Source organism: Balaenoptera physalus (genome assembly GCF_965194825.1).
Source record: "Balaenoptera physalus genome assembly, chromosome: 14".
In the NCBI taxonomy this organism is placed as follows: domain Eukaryota; kingdom Metazoa; phylum Chordata; class Mammalia; order Artiodactyla; family Balaenopteridae; genus Balaenoptera; species Balaenoptera physalus.
In genome coordinates, this window is record NC_138893.1 from 12,061,923 (window position 1) to 12,075,459 (window position 13,537).

Here is a 13,537-nt window from a genome sequence, read left to right on the forward strand (position 1 = left end):
AGTAAATGATTTCTAGGGGCAAGAAACATTTACTGAGATATCACAGGTAGAATCGGAAGTCTGTGAAAGTTTACCTGATAGGAAGAAAATATTTACATTGTTTTTCTTCCAAGAAATTAGGTCCTGATCTAAATGCAGAGTCTTTTCTACTGAATGTTTCGGAGAATACTGCAAATAGACGGCATATTACCATAAATCATTATTATTGAAGATTATCTTACGTTAAATTTGCAAGTTGCTTATAGATATGTTAACTCATGAAGATATTTTATGAGATATGATTGCTTTACCAAAGATTGAAATACAGCAAAAAGTAAAAACTTCAGAGAAACATTATCCAGTTGCTGGTTTCCCCAGCCCCCAGCCTCCTGACAAAATACAGAATGCACAAGAGCAGCTTTCAGGAACCGAGCTGATGCCGGGACTGCCCTGAACTCTCTGTGCAGCTGGAGCTAAAACAACCGAGCTTCCCATCACTGCCCACCTGCCCCGCCCTTGCCGGTGCCTTGGTTTCCTCTCTCCCCTGGTTGACTTCTCTGCCTATAACCAAGCAGAAATGTCTCCCCGGTTTTCCACGAGGCTCTAATGCAGCTCCATATCCACGCTACTCCTTCCCATTTGCTACAAAAGGAATGGTTTAAACCTACTGTTTTTTCTAACTTATCTCCTCACTCGTTCCTTAAAACCCAGCCTTTCAACCTGCAGCACAGTTGTTCTAGTTCAACCGAATGCCCCGCAGATGGCCCGTCTCCACTTCCCTGCCACCACGTGACTTCTGGCTTCACTGTCCCAAACCTGAATTACAATCGTTCTCACCGGAGTGGGTGCTGCCCCTCTCTCCTCTCTCACCCACACGCCACCCCGAGCAGATTCATCTTCCTATAGTGTCGTGGCATCCTTTTATTTTTTTAAACCTCTCGTGAATAAACTACTGATACATGTCACAACAGGGATGAATCTGAAAACCATTCCACTGAGAAAGAAGCCACACATGAGAGGTTATGTACTATGATCCCTTATGACATCCTGGAAGAGGGACAGAAATCAGACCAGCGGTTTCTGGAGGCTGAGGCGAAAGGTCTGACGGCAGCGCTACATGGGAGAGCTTTTCCGGGTGATGCAAATTCCCTCTTGGTGGTGGTGGTTACAGGATTATATACATTTCTCAAAGCTCATCAAACTGAACGCCCTCAGGGGGTGAATTTTTATATAAATTATACCTCAATAAACCTGCATTAAAAAAAAAAATTCTGGGCTTCCTTGGTGGCGCAGTGGTTGAGAATTTGCCTGCTAATGCAGGGGACACGGGTTCGAGCCCTGGTCTGGCAAGATCCCACATGCCGCGGAGCAACTGGACCCGTGAGCCACAACTACTGAACCTGCGCATCTGGAGCCTGTGCTCCGCAACAACAGAGGCCACGATAGTGAGAGGCCTGCGCACCGCGATGAAGAGTGGCCCCCGCTCGCCGCAACTGGAGAAAGCCCTCGCACAGAAACGAAGACCCAACACAGCCAAAGATAAATAAATAAATAAATAAATTTATTAAAAAAAAAAAAAAATTCCATGGTTCCCCATAACTCAGGGAGAAGGTTCACACTCCAAAACCTGGGCAATCACAGCCCCTAGATTCGCACAGCAACCTACGCTTCAAACTACGCCCCGTGCCTCTACGCGCGAGCTTGCTCTGCTCAAGGCAGGCCGGCTGCTCATCCAGCCCAGATGATTCCTGCTCAGCGACACCTTCCAAATACCCCCAAGCCGGGGACCATCACCTCCTCCACACTCCCGTGAGCTCTGTGTTCCTGTGACAGTCCTACGAGGCACCAGGTACCAGACTGTGTGCTTTCATCAGACTCCTCCACTGCCGTTAGCTCTGAGACAGTGAGTATGTGTGAAACAGGGAGCGTACAAGTGAGGGAGAGAGAGTGTGTGTGTGTGTGTGTGGGCGGTGAGATGGCAGGGAGAGGAAGACAATGGTGAGAAACTCGTGCAATTCACGCTCACCCGCGCGCACCCACTCTGTGTCTGGTTCAGCGCAGGTGCTTAGTGTCTGCAGGCAAAATTAACAAAAGGGGCCCACTCTTCTGTGTGTCCTTTGCCCGTGCCACTTCCCATCTACTAGAAATAAGAACCAAGTCCTAAGGGTCACTAGCCATCGTCGGTATTCACTATATTCCTTGTACTGTACAAGTGCTATTTCATTCAATCCTCACAAAAATCCCAAGAGATAGGTCTTCATTATCAGAGGATAATCAGTACTGAAAAAAATTCAGCAACACTGAATCCAATTGAAGAGTAATCCAAACTTCAGAGTTCATAGAATATATGTCTGTGTGGGGGGGGAGAGTTGTTATTCAGGTTTCACCTTGAAAAATAACAGAAAAATCAGTTTATTTTATTCTTTATTCAACAACATTTTTGTCATCTTGCAACTGTGCACTAACTCTTAGAAGGGCAAAAACGAACAAGTGTGGGAGGTTTCTTAGACTAAATTATCCAGACAAAATTGGAGACTAGCATAAGACGCTCTTCATGTTTGATCTGCGGAATGTGATCTTATGGGGGACCACTTGCCCAAATGTTATAGGAATAATGAGCGTTGACTGAGCACATTCTGTCTGTCAGGTACACTTACAGGTATCTTAATCAGATAATCCCCACCACAATGCTATAGGTGGATATCATTAATCATCTGTACTTGACAGATAAGGAAACTGGGACACAGAGATGTTGTGTAATCCATCCAAGGTCACGCAGCTGAGGAGCAGTGCCACTCAAGCAGTCTGACCCCTGGGCCCATGGTCCTAACTACTGCCTGCATTGCTCAGTTGACAGCTTTTATCAATTTTTCACAAGCGATTTCTTTATCCTTCGGAAATCTCTCTGTATAGCAGGTGCCCATTCTCCTCCTTTCTGATTTCCTGCCATTGGATAGTCATCATCTGATCTAAGTAGAGGCGCTGTGGCATAGCGATGGAAGCACGCACTCACTCCAGGGCCAGACTGCTCGGTTTGGACTCTGTGCTTCTGCTTCCTTGCCTGTCATGGGAATTACGACAGCACATACATCATAATGTTGTAGAGAGGAGGAAATGAATACATGTGAAGTGCTCAGAACAAGGGCTGAGACACAGTAAGCATTTCGAAAGGATGACACCTACACACACCTTTTATTGATGGGTTTGAACGTGTGTTTAGCAAACCTTCAAAATCACTTTCACGGATGTCAGGAAATCCTATCACTTTGCAAGGCCTGAAAATTTCACTTTGCAATAGATTCACATTCGTATCACCAATTTAGACAGTCGCAGAAGTCACAGAGTTAATGCAACTGGAGAGAACCAACATGAGACAGCTGAGTGGGGACTTATTATATAAGTCACCAATACTGAATAAATACTGTTGTGTTGTGATATTCCTTTCCCCAAGCGATCTTCTAACTGTAAGATTTGGAGAGGAAGCACCTCCTTCTATCCCCCAGTCACCTAACGCAGTACCTTCTACATCAAATGGCCAATGGAATAGTTTCTATTAACGATAATTATCACCAGTTCTAATAAGATTATTGCCTACCATTTATTAATCCTCTTCTATGTAGACTTGTTTCCACTCACATAATATCTCATTGGATCCTCATGCCTTTGTATGAAACGGAAATTACAGTCTCCAGTTCACAGTTCAGAAATGTTATCCCAGATCATACGGCTACAATACGGGGCCACGCTTCAGATCCCATCTGCATGACTATCTTTCCAGTCTTCTGTGCTACATATAAAGCTATCAGTTATAAAAAGGGGTCAGAACAACCAGAAATTTCATTTTGTTAATTTTTGAATTTTCCTTCCTTCCATTCAGTTTAAGGAATATTTCTCAGTCCTGATTCCTCATGAATATCCAGAAAAATAAATATCTAATCCTTTAAAACCCTATATACTTAAGCCACAGAAACAAAAAATAACAGATAGATTAATTATCAGATTAATTATAGATTAATCATCAGCTGTATTACATTTTTCCGCCTTATAATACATACTGATTTCACTTTTAAACAATGATATCCTTACCACCAAAAAAGACTCCAAATTAATGATCAAGATGGCTTGCAGTTCTATAAAACTTTGTTTTCCAAGACACTTTCACATACATTATCTCCTCCTTCTGAAAAACATCCAAATTAGGAAGGCATGAGGAAGCACTGATTAAAATGGGCATTAAAACCATGCTATGTCCCCAGGCCCCAAGTAAGGCCTGGCAGCCCTTAAGGAGCAAAAAGCTCAGAAAGGCAACTCTAAAATAAATACAAACGGAACTCTAAGTGAGAACTAAAAGCTAAATATTTTAAATTGATCGCATTTCCCAAGCAATGCCATGGCAGAATGCAGTATTAGCAGCCTTTGCAGGGCGGGCTTTAAAACACCTGCCCTCACCCCGGAGTCCAAAGTTTCCATGGGAGCTTTCAACTAACAGAAAACAAGTTAAAATAACACTCTGAACGTCAAAAGTTTAGAGTTCCATGAAAGGCCCATTGTTCTGGATTCTATTTCAGAGGTGTTCAGCAGAATTCCTCAAATTCCTTATCTTTGGGGCAAAGTGACCGAAACCAGAAATAGCCAGTGTCCCGACAGGTCACGTGACCAGGCACCTGGCCAGGTTTCAGCCGAGCAGGCTGGCGGTGCTTCCGCCTCCTGACCTCACCAGGAAGAGGACCTCCGGGAAGGACCATGCACGGAGGGGCACATCCACCCTCTGGGCCACAGAAATGGTCAATTCTCGTTAGCCACCCAGCGACCAGTGTGTTTCAGCCCCCGGCTTGTGCCACGTCCGTAAAGATTTTTGACCCCCGTTAGCCCCATTCTTTAACAATCAGCCTCTACAACTTGTGTTCTGTCTACTTATTCAACCATGAGGCACTCGATTTTTCCGGCTCCTTTGAAGTTTCACTTTGGAATTTTCCGAATTATAGTATATAATGTATATTTTTAAAAGCAATTACAATGTGTCCATTCTATTTCCTCAACATTTATGGGAGTGCTGGTCCAAATTCCATTTGAGACAAATAGGTTCATTTTAATTAACCTTTAACTAGGAATATGTTATCCAAAAAAAAAAAAAAAAAAAAGGTCGTAAGAAAGAAATCAGTTGAGAAAGGCAGCAATGTGAAAGAATACGCTAACAAAACACCAAGTCTCAGTCTAAGACAGGAAGGTTACTCCGTGAATTTCAACTCTGAAAACAATCAACCATTCATTTACAGGGAAAAAAATGGTAACTGTCTGGGTTTACCAAAGAGCACCGATTTTCCTCCCATTTCTTCCGTCTATTCCCGCACCTACACCACTCGTTCGCTCACCAGTCTCTGGAGGCCTTCGTCCTGATCTTCAAGTCCCTTCTCAACCTCGGTCTCCATGACCTTTTCAGCTCTTCCCGGACTCTCCGAAAGAAACCCTACACTCTACGATTCTGTGCATTAAAAGCCACTTCTAAGAAACACGGCATTGCATCAGTGTCTCTGAGCCCCTGGCGCCTGCTGCGTGGACTGCCTTCCCCTTGCATCCTCCGCAAAGCCATACCTGGCCTCCATTTCCCACGGAAGCCACCGGGCACCAGCCCTGGATTCGCTGCACTGCAGCACTAACTGTGAGACGGCCTTCAAGTCCGTTGGCCTTTGGAATCTCATTTTCTCCTTCTACTAAAAACAAAACAAAACAAACAACAGAAAACAAAACGTGCAGCTCTGTCACCGTCTCCCTGTTCCAATATTATATGAGCCTGTGACTATCAACACCGTGTCCCCCTGGGTGCCTTCCTCATAACCTCACTAGAAGTTCTCTGCATTTCTAACGCACTTAAAGCTGTGCCACTCCCATTACTACACTTAAACACTGCCTTATCTCACTTGTGGGTCTCACCTCTCTAACTAAATTGTAAGCAACTGGAGGAAAGAATTTGCACCCAATTAATATTTGTTTAGTATTGGTTTATTTCTACTGCACAGCATCTACCATTTTTATATACTCAATAAATAGCTGTTACATGAGTGAGTGACTACTGTAAGGGGAAGAATGAGAAGGAAGAAGATGAATTAGTGTAGCCTTTTCATGTCAAGTCAGCTGCTGATTATAGAAAACCAGCTCACCTGTGCCCTCCTGAACAGTACAGACTGGTTTAGAAATAATGATAACAAAGCAGTTATCTGGACATTGATCCATCGGCAGCGACTGACTCAGCTGATCATTCTTCCCTGGATCACGTTCTTCTCTGGTTCCCAAGCATCACAACACTCCCTCGTTTTCACTCCTCTTCTAGCTGCTCCTTCTTCTGGTTCCTCCCTGTCAACGGGGCCTCTAATCGATGGTGACCCTCCAGGACTCGGTCCCTGACCTCTGGTCTTTCCTATGAGCTCTCAGTCCCCAGATAATCTCAGCCAATCTCAGGGCTTTCGTGCCACAGACAAGCTGCCAACTCCCAAGTGATCGCCTCCACCCTGGTTCTCCGTCTGTTCTCAAAACTGCAGCCGTGTGATCTGCTACAATGGCGCTCAGAGCCCGGGCCTCAGCCCAAACCTCTCCAGTGGCTGACGAGACCCTGCGTGGTCTGACTCCCTTCTCCCTGGTGCCCCGTGATTCCCTTTCATGATTCTCCTGTCACACCGGCCTCCTGCTCTGGGGAGCAATTTCCCTTCCCTCTATGACGGTTTGTTTCCCCAGATGACCCACTTTCCCACTTCTTCAGGTTTTGCTTCCTTTTCTGGAAGGCCTTCCTTAGCCATACACTCTAAGCCTTCAACCGCTCACCCCAACATTTTCACCCTCCTTTTCAACTTTTAGTTTTTCTACTGAGCACTTACCACCCTCCACCATACTACACTTTTCACCATTTACCCTTTACTGTCCATGTTGCCCACTGGCATGTAAATTCCACGAGGGGAGGAATTTGCTTCTGCTTTGCTCACCACTGACCACCCAGAGCCTGGAGTGTCCCTGGCACGTAGCACACAGTCACCAAATAACTGTGATGTGAATGAATGAGTCAGCTCGCTAAACACAAGGAGAGAGACTTCTGCAAAGTCCAGAGAGACGCGGTCAGCTAAAACACAGCTTCACATCGCTCTTAACACCAAAAGCAAACGCTGCAGTACAGACCTTTTCATGGACACACACAGCACACAGTTTTAATGAGAAAACTTCTTACATTTCATTGTGTGAAAATCTAGCTCTCTATTTCTGTCAGCGGAGTATTTTCAATATTTTGTCAAGGTATGGAACAAAGTAAACTGATGGGGGAGCAATCTTCCACAATATGCTACATTAACATATTAGTAAACAGAAAGTAATATAGTTGATATTATGAGTCAATATTTGCAGAAAACCTGAAACAAAATAACTCCTGAAAGTCAATTAAACCAACAATCACTCAAGCATCCTATATGCAATCAAGATACTTCCCCCAAATGGCAAGTGATTTGCTCTTTTTCAAAGAGTGTAAAAAATGTCCTAGTAATGAACTCTGGTAGTGAAACAGTTACAACGGTAACTTAGTACCTCCTGCCTTCTCCCTGACCCTCAACTTATCAACCCAAGTTACAAGTAGACCTGCCAAAGCATGCAGATGGCAGTACTCCCTAAAGGAACAAAGCTCAGGACTGTTTCTTTGTACCACTGTCTGGCCTGGATCAAGTGAGTCAGCTAAACTAAGAAGACCCTCACACCCAACCAAGATGAATAAATGTAGGACAACATGGCACTATATTTTTCAGAATGAATAATAATAAAGTCCTTGGGTTACAAAGAATTGTAGAAAACTTTTAGGTATCAAGGAGTTCACACACACACAAATTAGGAAACATTTAAAGCCCTCAGAGAGCTTCCAAACCATATGTAAAAATGAGTATAGTCACCAGCTTACATTTAGGTTGCATCTTACAGTTTATTAAATACTTTGATAAATACCAGGGGTCAGCAAACTATATCTTATGGGTCAAACGGGAGACTTGAAGAGTTGCAAAAGAGACTAGATGGTCTGCAAAGCAATCATATTTATCATCTGGACCTGCAGGGGAAAGTGTGCTGATGCCAGGAGTACACTATCTCACTGATCCTCACATCACCCTACTCAGAAAGTTGGGGCCCATGAGCCCATGGCTGGAGAGTAGTAGAGTCAGAGCCCAAATCTCAGACGCCACAATAGCACCATTTGTCTCCCCAGGTCAGTGGGACAAATGCTTGGATAATCCTTTCCCCAGAGACACAAGCCCCGAATAAGCCACCCATACCCTCACTTAGTGCCTACTGTGACCCAGCCATCCAATGTCACCAGACAGTTCACTGGATTTGGGATACAGTCTGTGGCCATGGTGGAATTTCTATACCAACCCAGAGAACCATGAGAAGGGACCCACACATCTGGTCCCTTGGACAGCAGCTTCCAAACTTGGCTCTGCACCTGAATCACCCAAAAGCTTTTTAAAAAAATATCCTGCTGCATCCCAAGCTCAGGATGGACTGATGGATGGATAGGGTGAGGTCTGTATTAAAGCAACTTAGTAAAACATTAATGGTAGAATCTAGGTGGTGAGTACAGAAGTGTTTACTTAAAAGTCCCTTCAACTCTGTATAGTCCAAGATTTTGAAAATAAAATGTTAGAAAAAAATTCATTGCTTGTTCCCAACTAAGGCAACCAAATCAGAATATCCAAAAGTGAGACAGAGAATTTTATTTTTAGAAGTTTATGGGGAGCTTTTGATGCTACATTAGGTGTGGGAGCAACTACTCTGGAGTGCCATTCTCCATCAGCAGAACTGGCCATCTAGCCTAGGGGTTCTCAAAGTATGGTCCAGGGACCCCGAGCAGCCCTAAGGTGGCGACAGATCAAATGCAGAAGCAGATGTGAATGTTCATCTGTCTTCCTTCATGTCATCAAAGTGAGCTTCAAAAGAGTAAAGCAATGCCACTCTCCTCACTAAATTTGTTTTGGAAAATAAGGGTTCCCCCTACATTAACATGTAACGGATCTATTGTTACTTTTATATTAAATATCTTTAGATTTATCATTTTAAATTTCTAATATGGTAAATATCAGTAGCTAGAACCCACATCAACAAAAGCTCTTTGGGGTTCTGATAACAAACATCTGAGAACTGGTAACCAAGGCACTCTATGAAGAAGATAAAAGCTCAAGTTCTGGGATTAGAGGCCCTGGATTCAATTCTCTGACAAGTGGAGTGACCCTGATCAAGTCAATTAATCCCTGGCTTCAGTTTCTTCATCTGTAAAATGGGGATACTTAAAGTACCTACCTCAAAAGGTTGCTGTGAGGAATAAATGAGGATAAAGTTTGGACAATACCCAGCATCTAGTAAGCATTAAATAAATGTCAGCTATTGTTTCTGTTACGACTATTATTTACTTAAAGACAAAGCAATATTTGAAGAAGATGAATTTTTAAAGATAACGAAATTCATACTGATTCAGAGTCAGTTATACAACTTTGTTCCAGGCTCCAAAATAAAACCAGCATAGTTCGCCCAGCCTCACCAGGAACCCTTCTTCTGCCCCTCAAAATTCCTTCATTCCACCTTTTGGGAGCCCTTCAAGTACCACAGAGGGTCTGGAGACAGTCACACTGAAATTTGGAGTTAAAATCATCAGCCTGACATGGTAAATCTGGTCATTATTTTCTAACTCTGGTGAATCAGAGGAAGAAAGTACCCTAAATTCGCTCATTAAACAAATAGTGATTATGAAAACTAGGCTCTGGTCATAAATGAGAAATAATTTATGCCAAACCAATGTCCAAGTATTTTATTTTCTATTTCTGCCCTGATAGCCTATGATAGATACAGTCATATTATCCCAAGCTTATATGTTTTTCTTTGTAGATGTTTGTCTTACAGCAGATCAGAGCACTTTCCTCCTCAGAACTGTCAATGGCTCGCTTTTGCTGTTAGACAGTCCACACCTCTCAGCGTGGCATTCAAGGCCGTGCTGTCTGGCCACTTGTTAAACGCCTGTCTCCTTCCCAACAAAAGCCCGTCTTCCTTTCATTCTAGCCACACCTGACTCCTAACTGTTCCCTAAAAAAGCCACCTACTTTCATGCGGAATTTACCCAATTGCCTAGGAAGGGATAAAAAAATATTAAACAGATTTTCCCTGCAGGACTCCTGACAGTATCGGAAGTCAAGACTTTCAGGCTAAAGGAGATTATAACACTTGCCCAAGGTCACACAGCTTGCAGAGGACGACACCAATATTCAAACCCAGGTCTGACTTCAAAGCCAAGGCTCCTTCTGGTTCTGCACTATTCTGGAAAAGTTCAACCCTCACAGGCTAGTGTGGGAAAGCAGGAATTACAGACGGCCTTCTGAAACGATGGAGACTTCCCCTCTCCTCTTTCCATTCGCATACTTTAATACACTTGACAATGACTACAAAATGATCAGAGATGTACAGTGAAAAGTGAGCATAATGCAGCACTAAATTACTGCCCCTCCTTTCAACTATAAGAAATGAAAAGTGGATTATTTATTTTTTAATATGCAAGCATAAAAATGCTAGGGGAAGATGTGGTGACCTGTTCTGATTGCTCTTCTTCTTCCAAAAATACATCTTTAGCCAATTCTGTTTCACAAGCTGATTAGCTCTCTGTCACCACGGGGCTCTCTGGACGGATCTCCCTTGACCCTTGGAATAGGAAGAGGCTGTGGTAGGAAGCTGCACAGACAGGAGAAGGGAGAAGACGCATTTCTCTTAACTGATAATAGCGTAATTAATAGCTCCCCCAGGTCACTCTTATGAGCTTTTTAAGCACCTTATTTGGAGATCACATTGGCTATAATTTTCTCAAATAGTTCCTTTATTAATACTGCACTAATGAGAGAAGCTAAAACAGAATTTAGATTCCTTTTGTAGTTTGTTCTAGCAAAAGCTCTAAACTGCATTTCATAAGAAATATAACTGTGTCTATTTATAGACTGCAGATGTCCTTGTAGATAATTATATAGATAATAATTATTCCCAGAGGGCTAAAAAAAAAACCAAAAAATTGGGATAAAAAGATGCTTAATCACTGAAATAAAAAAGTACACAAATAAGCAGCTACCAAAGTCTCTGGCTCAGTTTGTCATGGAACGTTTATTTTCTGCTTTTAAAAAAAAAAAAGGTAGAACACAGTAAGCAACATTAGTAAGAAAGGAACCATAAATCATGCCATGCAATTTTCTTTCAGTCCTGAACTACACCAGAAAAAACAAAACACTTAAGACTAAATTCTAATAATTCAAACCCTCCTCAGCAATTCACATACCGTACCATTTTCTTTTCACTCCGTCCTGGTAACTTCCCTGAAAACCACTTCCATTGCTACTGCCCCTCAGTCAAGTCAGTGTCTTCTCTGGCCTGGAGAACCTCCCCAGCCTTCACTCAGGCCAATTACCAGTCCATTCTCCAGAGTGTCCAGGGTAATCCTGGAGACACAGAAATCCGATCACGCCCCTCTTCTGCACAAAACGCTCCAAGGCTTTGGACGGCGCTCAGAGTGGAGTGTCCACACGGAACACGGCCTGCAAGCCACCCCTACCAACCACTACTCCACTCTCTGCCCCAGCCGTCCCGCCTTCTCCCCCGTCCTCCAGCAAGTGAGGCTCACGTCTGCATCATCTGCTCTTTGCCTGGATATTTGCTCGACTCATTCCTCCTCCTCCAGCTCTCTGTGTCACTTCCTCGGAGTGGCTTCCCTTGATCACCCCATCTGACCAGCACCCTCAACCTCCACCCCTTCGCTCTCCACCCCTCACCATGCTTTCCTTGCTCGACAGCACTTCCTGATATTTGCATGACTGTCATCTATCTTCCCTATCTGACTAAGCCCTGTGCCGGCGGGGACACTCTTTGCCATCTGCTTTGCCACTGCGTCCCGGGGCCCAGAAATGCCTGGGACAGGGTGGGCCCTCAAAATCTGTTGAATAAATGAGTTCCAGCTCATGATGAGTTTTCTCTGCTCTGAGTGCATACAAAACCGGCCCTTTTCACAGTAGCTCAAGGTTGCCTTGTCTTGCTCTCTAGTTGTGGTATACAGATTTAGCAAAGCGTTTTCCATTTACTTTGCATCTGGGAGTGACAGGGCCTAGCATATTTAAACAACATAAATGATGCTTAAAACTTGCTAATGTGGCTCAACTTTCAATCTTTTGCTATCTGTTAGAGAAGGGACAAAGTTGTTTGTACCATCACAAGATCAGCTTTTATTTCAACATAAACATTGTCTCAGACTGTATGACAGAAAAAAAAAGACCAATGAGAAAAGAGAAAACATATTGAGAGCCATATCTTACTTTGATAAATGTAAACATTTGCTTTAAACAATAATTTCTACTAGCTCGGGTCCAAGTAGTCGTATACTGGCTCTTTGTTACATGAGTAGACTAAAGAATAAAACTAAAATTCAATATTGATTTTTAAAACCTTGTTTACATTATCATTAACTCACTACCACCATTAGCAAATAACCAATGAAGTCAAACAAAATACACTGTAATAGAGTCTCTGCTGTACTCAAACAGTCTGAACAAGAAGTTATGGCTTCAGGTCTCCCCTGGTGGCACAGTGGTTAATAATCCACCTGCCAATGCAGGGGACACGGGTGCGAGCCCTGGTCCGGGAAGATCCCACATGCCGCGGAGCATCTAAGCCCATGAGCCACAACTACTGAGCCTGTGCTCTAGAGCCCACGAGCCACAACTATTGAGCCCGCTGTGCCACAACTACTGAAGCCCGCACGCCTAGAGCCTGTGTGCCAAAACAAAGAGAAGCCACTGCAATGAGAAGCCCGTGTACCGCAATGAAGAGTGGCCCCCGTTCGCTGTAACTAGAGAAAGCCCGCGCACACCAATGAAGACCCAACGCAGCCAAAAATAAATAAATTAATTTTAAAAAATTAAAAAAAAAAGTTATGGCTTTATATATCATAAGAGGGTCCCAAAGTATCTGCATTTATTCATTGAATAAATAATGCCAGAGCCAAGATAAGGCAATGTGCTAGATGCTGTGATCTGCACCTTTTAGGCCCCATTCAAAATGCTATGTTGTAAAAATTAAAAAACTATAAAAGTGGTCATATCGTAACAAACATTTGGCTAGGTGAGTGACCCAGCCAATTAAGTCTTTTTAAAAGTATGATACTTCAAGTGCAAAGGCAACCCTGCCTGACAATTACAGAAATTAAAATGCTCCAGGAAGTTTGGCAACTTATTCTGAGGGTGAAAAGTCTTTCGAAAACTAAGTTGCAGCATATAATCACCTTCAGATTACATAATATCTCCCAGAGACACAGTAGTCTACTTGTTCCACCCTACAAGTTTTTCTGGTGTCAATAAAAACTATTTAACCACGTTATTATTCTAGGGTCATATTATTTCTTTTCACTATTTAACAGTATTAGTTCTTTTAAAGTTTTTCATTTATACGTTGGAACATGGGTTAATCTAGCCTCCTATGCTTTTACAAACACTAGCAAACTTGCTCTTCTTTGTGAACAGGC

At 43.1% G+C, this 13,537-nt stretch overlaps 1 protein-coding gene across 10 annotated transcripts in view; it reads right to left on the reverse strand.

The window, feature by feature from the left end:
* The window catches only part of MAP3K21 (mitogen-activated protein kinase kinase kinase 21), a 136,614-nt gene that overhangs the window by 120,593 nt on the left and 2,484 nt on the right, over positions 1–13,537 (reverse strand). The gene's annotated exons all lie outside the window — the stretch shown is intronic.